General features: G+C 43.4%; 2 non-coding genes across 2 annotated transcripts; one reads left to right on the top strand and one right to left on the bottom strand.

Moving 5' to 3' along the window:
- Nucleotides 1-428: 428 nt before the first annotated feature.
- trnas-gcu (transfer RNA serine (anticodon GCU)) lies at nt 429-510 on the bottom strand. Its single transcript has one exon. It is a non-coding gene; the product is annotated as a tRNA-Ser (tRNA).
- A 1398-nt stretch (nt 511-1908) lies between these two features.
- Nucleotides 1909-2020, top strand: LOC125980244 (U5 spliceosomal RNA). Its single transcript, XR_007485559.1, has one exon. It is a non-coding gene; the product is annotated as a U5 spliceosomal RNA (small nuclear RNA).
- Nucleotides 2021-19667: the final 17647 nt, after the last annotated feature.

The following is a 19667-nucleotide window of genomic DNA, read 5'->3' as shown; positions in this document are numbered from 1 at the left end:
TCCCAGAAGGTAAACTTAAAAACACATGGAAGAACACACACAGGTGAAAAAAAATGTTTCCTGCTCAGCTTGTGGCCAAAGATTCTCAGAGAAAGGAAGCTTGAAAAGACACACAACAACCCACACTGGTAAGAACCCTTTTTCCTGCTCAGTTTGTGGCCAAAGATTCTCTCAGAAGGTAAATTTAGAAACACATGCAAGAACACACACAGGTGAAAAGCCTTTTTCTTACTCAGTTTGTGGCCAAAGATTCTCAGAGATGGGAAACTTCAAAAGACACACAATAATCCACACTGGTGAGAAAAACCTTTTGCCTGCTCAGTTTGTGGTCAAAGATTCTCAGAGAAGCGACAGTTCAAAACACATACACAGGTGAGAACCCTCTTTCCTGTTTAGTTTGTGGCAAATGTTCTCTCAAAGCAAGCCTTCGACGAGGATGGGATTTGAACCCATGCGTGCAGAGCACAACGGATTAGCAATCCATCGCCTTAACCTCTCGGCCACCTCGTCTTGTGTTGATACGTCATGTTACGTATGTTGTGCCAAGATACTTTGGATGTGAATGAAACCGACGAGGATGTGATATGAAATGATGAGTGGAGAGCACAATGGAGTAGCAACCCATCGCCTCAATATTTCAGCCATCGCATCTCATGCATGAGTTGAATAGGCGACGTGATATGGTATGTACGGTGTAGTATAAGCCGCAAGGTAAAATGATACGATACTTTAGATGTGTAACGAAGAAAAGGTAAGCCACAAAATAAGTGACACTGTAAACAAAGCAAAACGTTTTTTCAATGTTGTCTCACCCCAAATCTTTGGGATCATCGGATCTGCACAGTTGGATAGTTCCACCGACATTTTAACATCAACATTCTTTCATGGGTGTCTTGGCTGAAGATCCTAAAGAAAAGACCCTAAACTTATTGTATGCGATTGCATATTGGTCATGATCGTATAGTGTTGTGGCCGTAGCATCACCGGAACGAATCTGGGTCATGGCGTCAGTAAATTACCTTGCTGAATTTGTCCGTTGTTCACTGTTGCCAAACAGCCTTCTGTTGAACGCAGGCTTCCAGACATTACGTCCACCTATGTTTTAACATCAACTTTATTTCATAAAGTTCTTCCAAATTCATCTTGGTGAAACTCCCTCCCTCAGGTGTTCCCATCTTTTTTTAGGCCTGGCTGCCACGAGGCAGCGGTAGAAACAAAATATGACCCTGAAAGGACACGCCCAAACCGGCTATGATATTAATCAGAATTCGTTCATCACTAAAATGCAGTCCTCAGGTCCATGTCATATTCGCTACCAATCGGAATGTAACGGACAGATTTATATTCAAATGTAAAATCTCGAACGCCACCGTCGCAGTGGAGGTGAATTACACTCCAAATTCACCTCCACTGCAACGACAAAAGCCTCAATTATTTGCGACACGAGAGATATAGAGCACTTCTGAAATTTGAGAAATAATTTGAGAAATTACGATCGTATTTTCTTTCCCGATTTGTGTCGTTATGAAATCACATGTTTTCAAATAAAACACAGAGATGGGATCATTTCCCATTCTCTGATATCAAAAGTACACGTACCAAGACATACAACTGTTTTTACCTTCAATACTCAAAATAGACGCCCAATCGCTGTTTGAAAGAATGTGTTCGATCAGGTACCTACAATCCTGTGCGCCAACAATGTTTTAAGTAAAAAAGACATTAATGAACACAAAATACTCGTTCGTTTAAACCTTCTATTTAGGTTGAGGCCTTCTAAGTATAGTAAATCTATGAACGTCTATTGTTTGTATTAGAAGGAATGGTTGCTGCAATTTGAGTGTGAGACCGCCTGTGAATTTGGTGAGACCAGCAGTGGGGTGGCCCGTTTTCACCCAGATTATCAGCTCACTCTTTTTTCTCTTCAGATCGAATAAATCGTTCGCCTTTTACTAAAGATTTCCGTGGGGAGGAACAATAAGAGTCTATCTCTAGCCATTCTCACCAACGGTTTGTTAGAATAGGCCTCTTTGGCACATGTGTTTAGCTGGGTAGCTTGAGCTATGCCGTTATATCGCTGCAACCCTTCTCTTGCTTTATTAGCTTTCTCTTCTCTATGACACCCTTTGCACATATGTAGAATTCGCTCTCAGTTAAGACTACAAGGTCACACGTTATCATACAGATTAGGCAGAGTCGCCTCCTTGCAGGAAGGCGGCCCAGAGTAGTATAAGAGCAGGAACCTTGGCGCTGAGAGAGGGACCTTCTTTCGCATCTGGCAGAAAGGGCTCCACAGCTGTGCATCGATCATTCTGGCATACATTAAAGAGTTAAACTGTGAAGGCTGCCTCTTGGTAATTGCTGTTAGCATATCGAGCATTAAAGATAAAGAACCGGGAACAAACCTAACAGGTTACAGTACGGAACAGAGTGCTGCTCTTCTGGGCACTAATAAATCGGCAAGCTTGTCTGCTGACTTATTTGTTCACTCTTCTTCACCCGCAGTAATGCATGTAGTTCACGAGGCATATATGTGTCCCCTTTCAGCAGTCTCTATCCAAATACACAGTGTAAGTGTATTACAAGGGTATTAAAAGGGTAGTCCCGATGAACATGAAAGGCAAAGATTGATCATTCGCAAAGAACTTTCCATGGTCATCATATGTACGAAAGAGTTGGGCCAGAAGACTAGAGCGGAACTTATGCAGAAGTGCATGGACACCACCTTGTTGAAAGAATAAAACCAACACAATGCATGAATTCACGACAAATGACATACCAGCAAATCAGTAGTACTTCTGCTGTTGCCTTTGCGAGACCAGTTCAGATATACGTTATCACGAATTTATAAATCAGGTGTGTTCGGACCTCCGCAGTGGAGGGAGGCTCTGCTAAACCCCTGAGACCGACTCACCGAACCCCTAGAGTTTGACCGAATCCAGGTTAAGAACCACTGGTTCAGAGGCTGTTATTTCTGCAAAAGGAGGAACTACTAAATATTGATGTCATTTTTCTGTTGGGGTTTCCAAATGTATGCGCCTGCCTACTTTTGTTTAAATAATGATTGTACACTGTCTGCAAATCCTATAAACTTCATTTCAATTCTCAATTATCACTGTGCCGTCATCGGCCATGCATGGATTCGGGCCATCTGATTGGTTCCTTTGCTCCCCCCCCCCCCATACACACACAGGAATTGGTTAGGACTTGATTAGTAAGTGTTAGGAATTGTTTTGGCTGTCCGTTCAGAGCAAGGAACGAGCCACTAGCCCCACGGGAAGTTGTCATTTTCTGTAAGCTTGCGTGTATGTAAATTTGTCATGGTCCAACGTAAGACTGTTGAGGGTGAATAAAAAATAAATGCAACAAGTTCATTCGGCTATTAACCAGATTCAAACTGGGGTTGCAGCCGCCTCAATGCTATATTATGGCCAACATGCAGTTGCATGTTTAGGGTCTTTTCTCTAGGATCTTCAGCCACGACACTCAAGCAGACCATGAAAGAATGTTGATGTTAAAATGTTGGTGGAACTATCCAATAACTACGCAGATCCGATGATCCCTAAGTCTCGAGATGAGACAAAATTGGAAAGACTATTGGTTGACAGTGTCTGTGAGTTACTTCAACCCAATAGTTCACAGAAATTACACATAGCTAATGTTGACCACAAAATGGCATGTGAGCTGGCCAGGAGTCCTGGAATCTTCTGATCTGTAGACAGATGCGTTCGTTATCCATTGCTCCACGAGCCCCACGGGAATATGTGGCTTGTAAGCTTTTGCAAAAATGAAAAAAAAAATAAAAAATGGGTGACATTATTTGAATACGCCATGATGCTTTATCCATTGCGCCACTCGCCCTACAATTTAAGGCTATCGACCGCAAACGTGTGGAAAATCGTCATTGTCCAAAAGATGGCTGTTTAGCAATAGTAAGAAAGGGACAAATTCCACACAGTAATTGGAGTGTGCCATGACCCGGATTCGAACCGGGGTTGCTGCAGCCACAACGCAGAGTACTAACCACTATACGATCATGGCCAACATGTGCATCTTATTAACGCTACTGCATACAGGCCATGATTGTGTAGTGGTTAATGCTCGATTCGAATCCGGGTTATGGTATAATCAAATGACCTTGTTGAATTTGTCTGCTGGTCACTGTTGCTAAACAGCCTTCCTTTGGACAATGACAGTTTTCCACACAAGTTTACAGTCGATACAGTCTTGTAGGGTGAGTGGGGCAATGGATGACACATGACGGCAGATTCAAGTGATGAGAATCGAAACAACAGATTCAAGAGACCCAAGGTAAATGAACACAACCCGTTTCGTTTCAATTGGCAGCCCATGTGACATGCACCTCAGATAAAATGGGGCTAGTTGATCAACAGCAATGTTTTAACGAAGGGATCATCTGGGAGTTAAACCCCAGACCTCTCACACCCAAAGCAAGATTCATACCCCTAGACCACTGGTGTCAAACTCGAGGCCCGGGGGCCAGTTATGGCCCACCGTATCATTTTCTGTGGCCCGCAACGACAAATTGTGCATTAAATCTATGTCATACTAACATTGCAAATTGTCGGAACTTTTAAGAATCTTCTTAAAATTATTTTTGAAATATGTGAAAAGTTTCCACGAGTCTGATTTGAAAAAGCAATTATTTGTCAGTTTGTTTTGTAGCTTATACTGTATATAATATGAGGCGTTTATTTATTTGGGTTGACAGTCATAATGGCCCGTCGAGGGAAACTTTGACTACAATGTGGCCCGCGACAAAAATGAGTTTGACACCCATGCCCTAGACCAACGAGCCTCAAAGAAAGCTTGCAGACCATGTTACATTCTGTGTAACATTGGCCTGTCAAACACTCCACACAACGATAGACAACAGTGTTTCAAAGAAGAGCCCGTCCGGGAGTTTTACCAGGGTAATCAAAGAACCCTAGGCAAGAATCATTCCCCTGCACCAATGAGCCCCATACTAGACCAGCTGACCCCGTTATATTCCGATTGGTAGCCCATGTGACATGGACCTGAAGACTGAATGTCAGTGATTTAAGTCAAGTCAACAAGTCCGATGTCAGCGGCGCGTTGCAGTTCAAATTTTGCTACAGGCCCATATAACAATATATAAACTATGTATGAAATAAGAAAAATATAAACAACTATTTTATCGAACCATGCATGTCACTCCAAATCAATAAATCCATCAGAATCTTCGTCTTCCGTGTCACTTGAGAAAAAAAAAAAAGAAAAAAAAATTGATGCCGGAAAGAATACGTGTGCCACGGACGTCAGACTAGATATATCAAATAAATGTAATATAAACATCAATTTTAACAAACCATCCGTGTCACTCCAAATCATTAAATCCACCGGAATATTCATCCTATGTGTAAAAAAAACCCCAAAATAAACAGCTGTCGGATTCCGGACCTACGTGCGGCGCTGATGTCAGCCTCATTTTCAGTTGGCGGCTCCAATTATTCCACAGATCTACATATATAACTATATCGTAGCGTTACAGAAGTACCTGGCAAGACGTGGGTTTGGTAACAGGCCGGCTCTTTATTTCACAAATCAAGAGCTCAACATGTGAGCCAACACACGCAAGCGCCCAGGATCGCTCTTTCCGCCCCCCCCACGCCCTGCTGCCTTCACGGCCTCCCTAAAAAATCGGAAACTACTGAAGTCTAACAACATACACGTTGCTACTCTAAATAAACTACATATCAAATAACTATAAAATAAATAACAAGTTTATCGAATAATCTGTATAACTCCAAATCACTAAATCTCCCGACTTCGGAAGTCAGTAAATGGAACTCATTGTCAGTGAGGCTCCAATTATTCCACAGCCATAGTGCCCCCTCATGCGGTTAAAAAATGAAAATAACATGTGAAGTGATCAACTATACTAGTAAATAAGTAAAGTGTTAATGATAAAGTAAAAATTTGTGAAAAAATTCACATATAAGTCGCTCCTGAGTAAAAGTCGCCCCCCCACCCAAAGTATGAAAAAAAACCTCGACTTATAGTCCGAAACATACGGTGTATAAATGTGTTATTTATTTATATAAAGGCCGGTCCACGAAAATATTTCTGACACGTAACCGGTCCGTGGCACAAAAGAGGTTGGGGACCACTGATTTAGTAGAAGGTGGCTACAGATGAAAGTTTCAGTTCAATTTGAAAAACTTACAGGTCACTCAAGTTCAGACGCACGCACAACCAATGCAGCTATATAATAACTCTGCTGCAAACATAGGTTAACGCACTTGGGTTGAAAAGCGAACCCCGGTCTTTCACGCAACAAGCAGAGATACTATTCACGATACTAACGAGGAACATGCCCTCTGTTGGGGCAAGATGCACTGCTTGGCGGAAGAAAGGAAAGGGAGGGGACAGAAAGGAGAACGCTCACGGAACACATGCGCATATACCTATTATGTGGATTTTAACCATCTGTAAAGGTTTCTAAAACAGTACTGAAATGGGACAATCTGCTGGTCTGGTTCATATATGCCTGCCTTCAAGTTTAGAGGGCACTACCTTTAGGGGGAGCATTGAAGGTTATGGTTAAATGTGAGGGGGTTACCGTTAGCGAGTTAGCAGGTTAGGGGTTAATTATTAGGGTTTGGTTATTATTAGGGTTTTAGAGTTAGCGTTAGGGCTTGAAGTTAGGGAATTAGGAGCATTGGGCCAACCAGATTCCATTTATTCCATTAATCACTGACATTCAGTCTTCAGGTCCATGTCACATGGGCTACCAATCGGAATGTAACGGGGTCAGCTGGTCGACTATGGGGCTCATTGGTACAGGGGAATGATTCTTGCATGATTCTTGCTTTGGGTGCATGATTGCCTGGGTTTAGCTCCCGGACAAGCTCCTCTTGCAAACACTGTTGTCTATCGTTATGTGGAGCGTTTGACAGGCCAACGTTACACGGAATGTAACATGGTCCGCAAGCCCTCATTCTTGTTCGTTGGTCTAAGGGTATGATTCTCGCTTTGGGTGTGGGAGGTCCTGGGTTCAACTCCCAGACGAACCCTTCTTTAAAACATTGCTGTTGATCAACTAGCCCAATTTAATCTTGGGGGCTAGCCCGAATCCATACACGGTGGATGGCGACAGTGATATTTGAGAAGTGAAAAGAAGTTTATTGGATTTGCAGACAGTGTGCAATCATTATTTCAACAAAGGTAGGCAGGTACATAAATTTAGTAGATCCTCCTTTTGCAGAAATAACAGCCTCTAGACCAGTGGTTCTTAACCTGGGTTCGGTCAAACCCTGGGGGTTCGGTGAGTCGTTTTCAGGGGTTCGACAGAGCCTCCACTGCAGAGGTCCGAACACACTTGATTTATATATCCACATATCTGAACTGGTCTCGCAAAGGCAAAAGCAGAAGTCACACTGATTTGCTGGTATGTCATTTGTTGTGAATTCATGCATTGTGTTTGTTTTATTCTTTGAACAAGGTGATGTTTATGCACGGCTCATTTTGTGCACCAGTAAAAACATCTCTGTCTTGAAAAAAAAAAAAAAAAAAATCACTAAAGAGGGGTTTGGTGAATGCGCATATGAAACTGCTGGGGTTTGGTACCGCCAACAAGGTTAAGAACCACTGCTCTAGATACTTCCTAAAGCTTCTATAGCTGCTTCTAATGTGAGTGTGGATTCTGGTTGAAGGTATATTGGACCATTCTTCTTGACAAATCTGTAACTCCCATGAACTTCATTTCACTTTTCAAATATCTTTGTCTCTGTCCGTTATATGATATATTTAACTGATATTGCTGATCTGAACAGCCAATGATTTATAAAGGAAAATCTTGAAATTGATTTTGCATACGAATGAAACTTTTGCATATGACCGTATATGACCAAAGGGTTGAGGTCCAACCGAGACTTGAGCTGGGATCACTGGTTTCAGAGTTGAGTGTTCAAGGAACCCTCAGGTGTATAGAAGCATAGGCTTTCATGGGGCAGCACACAAGCAACCATTTCACAATTTCTACCCAGCTATATGACAATATATTTGAGGTCCCACCAAGACTTGAACTCAGAATGCTGGATTCAGTGTCCAGAGTACTTACCATTACACTATGGAACCCTGGCAGTGACAGAAGGAGGGGCATCATTTTTCTAAGCACAATGCACTCTCTAAGGCGCTCATTTTACTAAACTGACAAAATTAGTGGAAGCAGTGATTACACACTCATAGTGCTGTACACAATGTACTGGATTGGAATTTCCAAATTTTTGTTCCAGACAAATGACTACAAATTGTAAGTTCCACCAAGACTTGAGCTTGTATTGCTAGATTCAGAGTGCTCACAATCACACCATGCCAACATTATACGGTAATCTAGAAGAGCATTAGCTTTCGAACCATCCAAGATCTAAAGTAAGTTCCACCAGTTGACATTGTAACTCGGAGAACATGTGATTACTTTATCAAATACTATTTGACCAATTATTTGAGGTACCACTGAAACTTAAAACTCGGATCACTGGATTCAGAGTCCAGAGTGCTAACCATTACACCATGGAATAGACACACACACACGTACTCACACTTACACACACGCGCGCACGCGCGCGCGCACGCACGCACGCACGCACGCACGCGCGCGCACACACACACACACACACACACACACACACACACACACACACACACACACACACACACACACACACACACACACACACACACAGGACAGTGACTCTCTTATAAACATAGATACCAAATAGTCAGGTGAATAAAGAACAAACCGTTACTCCACATCTTAGTTTTCCTGACCCAGCAACAGACATCATCAACAACATGCAACAGCTGTTGGTGGAATTGAACCCGCACTTTCCTAACTGTGAAGTGGACGTGCTAACCAGTGTACCACCAAGCCGCCAAAGAGCATATAAATATTACTATGTAGAGTCAAATACAAGCCAGATTCCAGATTCAAAACCACCCTTCGACGAGGATGGGAATCCATGCGTGCAGAGCACAGCAGATTGTCAATCCATCACCTTAAACTCTCGGCCGCCTCTTCTTGGACAATTTGTGTTGACACATCACATTATGTACGTTGTGCCAAGATACTTTCGATGTGAAGATATTGAAAATCCGGCGAGGATGTGATATGAAATGATGAGTGGAGACCACAATCGGGTAGCAACACATCGCCTGAATATCTCAGCCACTGCATCTCATGCATGAGTTGTATGGGCGACATGATATGGTATGTACGGTGTAGTATAACCCGCAAGGTAATATGATACGATACTTTAGATGTGAAATGATGAAGAGGTAAACCACAAAAGAAGTGACACTGTCAACAAAGAAAAACGTTTTTTCAATGTTGTCTCACCCCAAATCTTTGGGATTATCGGATCTGCGCAGTTGGATAATTCCACCAACATTTTGACATCAACATTCTTTCATGGTCTGCCTAGGTGTCCTGGTTGAAGATCCTAAAGGTTTTGAACTCATTTTATGCTTCCGCATATAAGCCATGATCGTATAGTGATAAGTACTCTGCGTTGCGGCCCCAGCAACTCCGGTTGAATCATGTTTGCAAAAGTATTACACACAAGCTTGGAAGGCACAACCTATTCCTGGGCAATGGACACAATGGATAATGCATCTGACTACGGAACAGAAGATTCTAGTTTCAATTCCTCGCTACCTTATATGGCACATTTTGGTCAACATTAGCTATGTGCACTTGAAACTTATGCATTGAAGTGACTTAAGGACACTGTCAAGTTTTTCCAATGTTGTCTCATCTCAAGTCTTTGGAAGTCTGATAGTTCCACCAACATTTTAACATCAACATTCTTTCATTGTATGCCTGGGTGTCCTGGCTGCAGATCCTAAAAAAATACCCTAAACTCATTGTATGCTATTGCATGATCGTGTAGCGTTGTGGCCGCAGCATCCCCGGAACAAATCTGGGTCACGGCCTAATTAAATTACCTTGCTGAATTTGTCCATTGTTCATTGTTGCCAAACAGTCTTCTGTTGAACACAAGCTTCCAGACATTACGTCCACCTATGTTTTAATATCCACTTTATTTCATCAAGTTTTTCTTAATTCATCTTGGTGAAACTCCCTCAGGCATTCCTATCTTTTTTTAGGCCTGGCTGCCACGAGGCAGCGGTAGACATACAATTATGACCCTGAAAGAATACGCGCAAAATGGCCATGATCCATCCATCCATTTTCTGAACCGCTTAGTCCCCACGGGGGTCGCTGGCGTGCTGGAGCCTATCCCAGCCGTCATCAGGCAGTAGGCGGGGGACACCCTGAACTGGTTGCCAGCCAATCGCAGGGCACACAGAGACAGACAACCAATCGCACTCACACTCACACCTAGGGACAATTTGGAGTCTTCAATCGGCCTACCAAGCATGTTTTTGGAATGTGGGAGGAAACCGGAGTGCCCGGAGAAAACCCACGCCATGATATTTATCAAAATTTGTTAATCACCGAAATGCAGTCCTCAGGTCAATGTCATATTCGCTACCAATCGGAATGTAACGGCGTCAGCTAATTTGATACAGGGCTCGTTGGTCGAGGGGCATGATTCTCGCTTAGGGTAGGAGAGGTCTCGGATTCAACTATCGAATGAGGCCTACTTTGAAACACAGCTGTCTCCCGTTCTCTGCCATTTTCGACAGGCCAATGTCACATGCGCATCATTTACAGGCTGCATTTGTGTGACACGTGATGTTTCGGGTGGTAGCTACACTGAATACAACATGAAGGCCCTGCAGCGCATAGTGAACACGGCTGGTAAGATTAATGGTGCTTCATTCCCCTCCCTGAAGGACATTTACACCTCCCATCTCACCCGCAAGGCAACCACGATTGTGAGTGGTGTGAGTCACCCCGTTCACTCATTGTTTGATCTTCTGCCCTCTGGGAAGAGGTACAGGAGCCTGCGCTCCCGCACCACCAGACTCACCAACAGCTTCATACTTCAGGCCGTTAGGATCCTGAACTCTCTCCCCCCTTCTGCGTAGCGTCCTGTATTTTTGCGCTATATTCTGACTGTCTGCTGTATGCACACTTGCTCCATTTTTGCTCCTCGTATTTATTATATTATTGGAGCAGGGAGAGGACTCGAATGCAGAGTTTCCAAAGTCCAAAGATGTGTTTATTTTCTCCAATGGCAGTAGTAACAAAAAGCGCCTCAATATGAGGGAAAAAAGGGGGAAACTAAGGCGCCTCGAACCGAGAGAGAAAAAGGGGAAATCAAAGCGCCTCGAACCGAGGGAAATACTATAACGAAGATAACTATGTAACCAAGTTAACATAGGTGATCAAAGTCGTTCAAAGAAGGCTTCTACGTGGAACTCGAGGGTTTCGTGATCGCTAGTGTTCTGAGCAAGGCAAGACACACTGGCACTGGACACAGGGAAAGGCGCGGGTTATATGGACACAGGAGGGGAACACAAGTGAAGACAGTTGGTCATTGGCGCAGGTGCACACACTTGGAATCAGGGAGTCACGTGACCGGACGCACAGGGGAAGGACACACCGACTGGAACGAGAGGAAAATTACACAATAAAACAGGAAGTGACCAGGACGACACATGACAGCATGACATCATCACTCTTATTTATTCATTGTTTACTTGTATGTATATTGTGTACTATGTCTTGTCACCGTGGGATAGTGGGAACGTAATTTCGATCTCTTTGTGTGTCTTGACATGTGAAGAAATTGACAATAAAGCAGACTTTGACTTTTGACTTTGAATTTAGACACGGCTAAGAACTACCAAATGGAATGTATCAGAGTCTCAAATCAGGTACCACAACATAATTGCAGCGCAAAATCGTTTTAATGTGTCATGGACTTTGCATAGGAACCAACAATGACAAGAAATAGTAGAAGAAGCTTTTTCCACCCAGTCTCGAACTGGGGATCGTTCACGTGTTAGGCCAGTGGTCGGCAACCCAAAATGTTCAAAAAGCCATGTTGACCCACCCCCCCCCCAAAAAAAAACATACCTGTCTAGAGCGGCAAAAATCTAAAAACTTTTTATAAGGCAATATAGACTGTCAATACATGACCTGTATGCCTACTATTAAAATAATTAAGTAGGCTACAAATACAAAGCAACAAAGCGACGCAAGACGTTGCCTCTGGATACCCAGCAGACTTTGTTGAGCAGCAGGAGATCGGCATATTCGCTCTCAACTTCATCTAGCAATTCACGGAACTGGTGGTGGTTTAATGCTTTTGCGATTGTTTTCTTCACAATTTGGATGACAAGGTTCATTACCTCCATACAATCTGGTGGGAATGTTTACGCACACAGCGCCTCTTGGTGCACTATGCAATGGAATGCAAACAAATTTCGATCCAATGCTTTCTGTCGTAAGGTCACAAACTTTTGCGACCCTCTCAAACTTGGTGTGCCGTCTGTAGGGTCTGAAATCAGATGGCCAGTGTGTATCGCTGTCATTTAAACACTGCAGCACAGCCTCGCAGATGTCCTCCCCCTGTGTTTGGCCTTTTAGTGGTATCAATTTCTTCTTCAAGATTCAAGATTCAAGAGTTTTTTATTCGCCATGTTTGAGCGTGCCAAACAAGGAATTTGACTTCGGTAAATCACAGCCTCTGTTCAACATTTAGGTGACTAACAACAACACTCAGGACATGTGAAAAATGAAAGATATTCTCAAACATCCCCTGATCCTAAACTGATCTTAAACTCCCAAGAGGGCAAGGAAAAACTCAAAACTCCAGCTAGGGGAAATGAGAAACCTTGAGAAGAGACCACAGATGGGAGGGTCCCTCTTCTAGGATGACCAGGCTGCAATGGATGCAGAGAGGACACATAGTACAAACAGTGTAGACAAAAAGGTGTGGAAAGCGGGATGTTATTGCACAGTAATGACTCTGAGACTCTAAGAGTGGTGTGAGTTCATCAGAGCGACAGCCTGGGGGAAGAAGCTGTCTCTGTGTCTGCTGGTTTTAGTGTACAGAGCTCTATAACGGCATCCGGAGGGGAATAGTTCAAACAGGCTGCAACCTGGGTGCGAAGGGTCTGTTGAGATGTTACTTGCACGTTTCCTGGTCCTGGACAGGTACAAGTCTCGGATAGATGGGAGGTTGATTCCAATTATCTTTTCTGCAGTCCTTATTGTCCGTTGCAGTCTGTGTTTGTCTTGTTTGTAGGCCGATCCAAACCAGACAGTGATGGAGGTGCAGAGGACAGACTGGATGATGGCAGTGTAGAAGGTTTTCAGCAGCTGCCGCGGCAGGTTGAACTTCTTGAGCTGTCTCAGGAAGTACAGCCTCTGCTGGGCCTTCTTCCGGACAGAGTCTATGTGGCCGGTCCATTTCAGGTCCCGAGAGATTGTGGTTCCCAGGAACTTGAAGGTGTCTGATGAGAGAATAGTATTACTGTGGATAGTGAGGGGTGAAAGTGGTGAAGGGCCTCACCTGTAGTCCACTGTCATCTCCACGGTCTTGAGCGGGTTCAGGTCCAGGTGGTTTTGGCTGCACCAGTGGACCAGCCGCTCCAACTCCTGTCTGTACGCAGTCTCATCACCGTTCTGTATCAGTCCGATGAGAGTGGTGTCGTCTGCATACTTCAGGAGCTTCACAGAAGAGTCACTTGCGGAGAAATCGTTGGTGTAGAGGGAGAAGAGCAGTGGGGAGAGGACGCACCCCTGAGGGGCTCCAGTATTGGTGGTCAGGGTGTCAGATGTGATGCTCCCCAGCCTCACACGCTGTCTCCTGTTGGTCAGGAAGCTGGTGATCCACTGACAGGTGGAGGCAGGCACCGCGAGCTGGATGAGCTTCTGTTGGAGGATGTCCAACGTACCTGCATAGCAGAGGTGTCTGTTCGATATCGGTCACGTCACACGACTCATCACAGGCAATTGTGAAAGCTGGAGCTGAATTGATGTCCTTGATTTGCTGATTGGTAATATTGTTTACCATTCAAATTACCATTTTATTCACTGATTTTGCAGAGAGAGGCATGTCTTTAATTTTCGGAATGATGTTGGTTTTGTTTTTAAAGTCCAAAAATAGGCACTCTGATATTTTAACGAATGAATCCTTCATGTACTCGCCATCGGTGAATGGTTTTCCGTGTCAGGCATGGAACAAGGCGGAGGACTCGGATGCAGAGTCTTTCTTTGCACTGATTTATTCCAAAATAAGATGACCAAAAAGACAACTCAAAGCGCCTCTTGTGAGGGAAACACTCGGCAAAAATCCAAACAAAAGGCGTCGCACTCGGGCGAGACAAAAAGAGCTAGGGAGAACAAGGCACTAACAAAAAGCGTCGCTCTGTGGCGAGACAGAAAAGAGGAATCTTACTAGGACTTAGGACGGCAAGGAATCGCTGGTGGTCGGGACGAGGCAAGACACACTGGCACAAGACAAGGGGAAGACACGGACTAAATACACACAAAAGGGCTGGGACACAGGTGCTGACAATTAGCGTCAACCACACAGGTGCACACAATCGGGATCAGGGAATACAAGACAACAGAAACAGAGGAAGGGACCACGAACTGAAACTGAAGGGATGACAAAATAAAACAGGAAGTGACGTTACGACACCGACAAGACAGAAATCCGGAAAATAAACGTGACCGCATGACATTCCGCGCTTTATTATCTACCGGGCTGCAACAAAACTTGCAGCAGTAGTAGAGTTTGGAGATGCAATCCTCTTCTTGAAACAGTTTTTTCGTTCCTCAAATTGCACCTTTCCTCTCAGTTCCAACTGGGTGATCAGAAGCAAATTTAGCATGCTTTAGCTGAAAATGTCACTCCAAATTGCTCTTTTTGTCATATTTGACAACTTCTCATTGCAAATCAAACATTCAGGCAATCCTTCAGCATTGGCAATGAAAGCAAATGGTTGAGTCCATTCTTTCTTAAACCCTCTGTTCTTATCAGCAATCTTTCTCTTTTTGCCTTTAGAATCCATGGCCCGTCACTCAAACACCTCTTTGTTTACAACTCGCCTGTGCTGTCGCTTGCTATGACGCAATTTTGCGCCATTCTGATATTCAGTATTTTTAATATATTCACAACTACATACATTTTCTACAGAATAAGAATGTTTGTGTCATGATTACCATCTAAAAACCATATTTAAAAAACACAAAAACCAAAAAAAAACCATATTTTTCCATTTTCATGCATTTTTGCAAAAGCTCCAGGTAGCAGCTAGGATTGTGCTAAAGCGCTGCATGAGGCTCTGATAAGATGCACTCACTGAATGTCTTCTTGGTTGGATGAACTGGAGGCAGCTCTGGAGTGGGTCTGCAATCAGCTAGCCAAGCCAAGAAGTAAAGAGTTGGCTTGACAGTTGAAGGAAAAAAAAAATGCAAACACAGATTAGAGGCTGGTTCGTCCGACATGTGGTCAGGTGACCATTGTAGCGGAGTGTCGCACACCTGGCTGTTGCTGACTCAGAGACCTTCTGGCTCCTGTGTGCCGAAGTGTCCCTGGCACACTTTGCAAAGCAGACAGCACTGACAAATATATTTAGAAAATGTTGTTTCCACTCAGTCTCAAAGAGGGGGTGTTTCCAGCTGAGAAGAACACGATGACTACTACGTTATGGAAACTGCTGTGACGTCCAAAGCATTTTGAGAAGCCCGGCAAAAGTTCAACAAAAGTGAGTGAAGAAAAAAGCAGACACTTGTGAACTTTTTGATTTGCTTTTCAAAAGTGTGCCAGCAAAAACTATTTTTTCATACAAAGAAATAAACTCCGCGTCGGGGAGATGAAGCCCGATTTGCCAAGCCGATATTGAATACCGTAATTTCCGGTGTATAAGCTGCACCGGTGAATAAGCCGCACCAGCTAAAATTCGGGGATAATTTATTTCTTTTCTTACATAAGCCGCACGTGCACACGAGTTTTTTACAAAGAAAGACAGTACACAGAAATCCTTTTTGAAGTTTCAATAACATGCTTTAACATGTCTTTCTAAACATTGCTTGTGACGCAGCAGTAGTATCGCAGCAACACGGAAGTGTGCACCTGAGTTATCAACAAAGAAATACTGGACACAGAAAGCTTTTTTAAAGTTTTAATAACATACCTTAACATTTCTTTCCAAACACTGCCTGTGACGCAGCAGTAATACCGCAGCAACATGGAAGTAACACAGCACTAATAGGGTTTGATTAAATAAAACATACCGGTAAAAGTCACTGAGACGCGGCGGTAACACAGCAGCAACACGGTAGCAGAGCACTAACAGGGCTGGTTAAAGTAAAAGTAAAAAAAAAGAGCTTCATCGTCTTCATCTTCCTCCTGTGCACTGAAACCGTCGAAGTCTTCCTCCTCAATTTCCGATTGGAATAGCGTTAGATATCCTTCGCCACACACTTTCTCAATATCTCTTTCGTCGTCGTTTTTATCCATTTCTTCTGGCATTTTCCATGATGAGGGTCTGTTCATGCTCATCTTATTCATGCACGAAGCGCTAAATTACATTAAACTTGCGAGCGACACGAGTAGACGGGACCACGAAATAAAGAAAAGGGTGCCGCAACACAATGTCATCAACATCGACTGCCTTTAGCTTAAAAGCGGCATCATATGCATTTCTTTTTTCCCCCATAATAACGGTTTGTGTATAAAAGCTTCCTTTCAGTAATGTCCGTCTTGATCGCGTTCTGCGTGATGCGCGAAATGTTGTGAACACAAACTAGCAAGTCTTCTTCGGCGCATTATCTCTTCTTCGCCCGTCTTGCTCTTGCTTCCTGCGAGAGCGCCCCCTGGAGGCCGGAGGCCGTAAAAATCCATAAGTACGCCGCGCCGCCATTTAAGCCTCAGGGTTCAAAGTAACCTTCTGAATAAAATGCATTAAAAGTTCACATTCATTACAACTTGTTTTTGGTGAGCATAATTGAATTTAAATGCTGATTGATTGGGTTTTAATACAATGCAGATGGTCCAAACAGCGCCACTGCTTTGTGTAATCTCTGAGTCACATGGCAGAGTAAGAGAAAGGGTTTAGAGCACAGGTGTCAAACTCAAGGCCCGGGGGGCAGGTATGGCCCGCCACATCATTCTATGTGGCCCACGAAGACAAATTGTGCATCAAATTCGTGTGTCATTACTAGAATTGCAAATTGTCTTCACTTTTAATATCTTTTTTAAAAATATTTGACCAGTTTTTACTCATCTGATTTGAAAACGAGTCATCTGTCAGTTTGTTTTGTAGCTTTTACTATATATAATAGTGTTAAGAGTAAAAGTGATCAAGTCATCACAAAAATCACGAATTTTTTTTTATATAGGCCGCACCTGACTATAAGCCGCAGGGTTCAACATTTTGGAAAAAAGTCGCAGCTTATACACCGGAAATTACGGTAGTTTCGCTAAAGGGTACCTGATTTGAGACTGGGTGAAAACCATTCGCACTTTTGTTGAAATTTTGCCAAGCTCTTCAAAAGGCTATACATGTAGTGTAGTTTCCATGGTGTAGTGGTTGTCATGCGGTCGCGTAACTTTACTTCCTGTTTTATTTTGTCATCCCTTCCGTTTCAGTTCGTGTTTCCTTCCTCGGTGTTTGGTTGTCTTGTCTTCCCTGATCCCAAATGTGTGCACCTGTGTAGTTGACACTATTTGTCAGCACCTGTGTCCCCGCCCTTTTGTGTGTATTTAGTCCGTGTCTTCCCCTTGTCTTGTGCCAGTGTCTTGCCTCGTCCCGACCACCAGCGATTCTTTGACGTCCGAGCTCTCAGTAAGACTCCTCCTTTTTGTCTCGCCACAGAGCGACGCTTTTTGTTAGTGCCTTGATCCCCATAGCCTTTTTGTCTCGCCACCGAGCGACGCTTTTTGTTAGTGCCGTGATCCCCATAGCCTTTTTGTCTCGCCCCAGTGCGACGCTTTTGTTTGTACTTTTTGCCACGTGTTTTCCCTCGCAAGAGGCGTTTTGAGTTGTACTTTTGATCAGTGTGTGTGCTGGAATAAATCAGATAAAGAAACGACTCTGCATCCGAGTCCTCCGCCTTGTTCCCAGCCTGACAGTGGTTGTCACATTCGCCTCACACCCTGAAGGTCCCTGGATTGAAACTGGATGGAAACAAGTCTGATGATCCTTTTGATTTGCTCTTCAAAACTGTGCAACAAAAGAAATGTTCAAACACAAAGAAATAGACTCCGCGTCAGGGAATTGAACCTCAGTTTGCCGAGCCGAGCCCGTGAATACTGTTAGAGATTCGCTCACTCCAACTTATTTTGCAAGAACCACACGGGAGACAAGTAAGTCCTTTTAGACACCTGCAGGTGGAGAGTCCATTCGTCGCTGTGCGTGCAGCGATGTTCGAATGGAGGTCTTAACTCTCCACCCCGCAAGGGCATATTTGTTAAGAGAAACAGAGTGGGGGTATGAGTAGGCTGAATAGAAAGCCCTTGTCCTCTAGTCAAAACATATCAGGGGATGTTTTACGACCTTGTGGAGGATGGGACGAGATAGGTTATTTATTACCGGTTGCATTCCAACATAATCATACGATAAGGATAATCTGAAAAACCCTAACATCTCCCTCCTGTTTTATCATATGATTATGCCACCCCAAACAACAAAGACAAGTAAAAAAAAACATATATACATGTATAATGAAGAAAGAAGAATAGTAAAAATAAAAAAAAAAACAACAAACAATGATAGCAACACTTTCCAGTGAAGATTAGGTATTACCTTAATACCCCAGATCAAACTTATTGTGTAAGCGAAAAACCTGCTGGCCAGATGTTATTAGCAGGAAAAATTCTCACACGGTCCCTCTGCCTTAGGCGACCAGAATGCTATCAATAAAAAAAATTAAATAAAAAGAAAAACACAGAAACGGTACATCATTGTATCCATTACTTGCAAAGCAATTTTGATGGTCAAATCAACAAGTTTCCGTAAAACATGCTCAACAGAACAGCATCTATGCAATCCACGTCTCGTTATTATTATCACATCTGTCACGTCAAAGAAGTTGTATATGTGCTCGCGTTGTCGTCAGCTGATGATGTTCCAGTCTGTAGGTGTGGTCTGTCACTCACACTGGCGCACACACTCACGTCCAGTTGGCAGGCAGCATCGGACAACTCTGGTGACCACAAAACCACGATCCGTTCTGAACAGGCACGTGCACTCACAGGATGCAGGTGAGGCAGTGCTTCTGAACTTCTGGATGAAGTAGGTCCCGTCCGATGGTGCAGCCATGTTGGTAGTAGAGCCCTTACACCAGGGGTGTCAAAGTCAAATGGACGGAGGGCCAAATAAAAAAAAATTGCTACAAGCCAAGGGCCGGACTGATCGAATGTTCATTGAAATTTTTTTAAATGACGCATATAGTCTAGTGAACCTAATTGAACCTACTGAAAACCTAACAAATATATTCCAATATGATCAGATTTTGGTAAATTAAATAATTGGTAAATTTGGTCTGATTGATCTACTGGTCTTCTCTTTGACAGAACAAACTTGCAAAATTGTTAGGTGCGCCAGTGTGTGGATTGGGACATAGCAACTCATGTGTTAAGTGTTGATCGCAATTTGGAGTCAGATCAATAACTAAAATCCGTAGCCTAACAACATGAACATTAAATGAAAGAAACCTGTATTGTTTAAGGCACCATCAGTAACCTATATTT

The sequence above is a fragment of the Syngnathus scovelli genome, chromosome 13 (genome assembly GCF_024217435.2).
Source record: "Syngnathus scovelli strain Florida chromosome 13, RoL_Ssco_1.2, whole genome shotgun sequence".
In the NCBI taxonomy this organism is placed as follows: Eukaryota; Metazoa; Chordata; class Actinopteri; order Syngnathiformes; family Syngnathidae; genus Syngnathus; species Syngnathus scovelli.
Note: the sequence above shows the minus strand (reverse complement) of the source record. Positions and strands in the feature narration are given on the sequence as shown.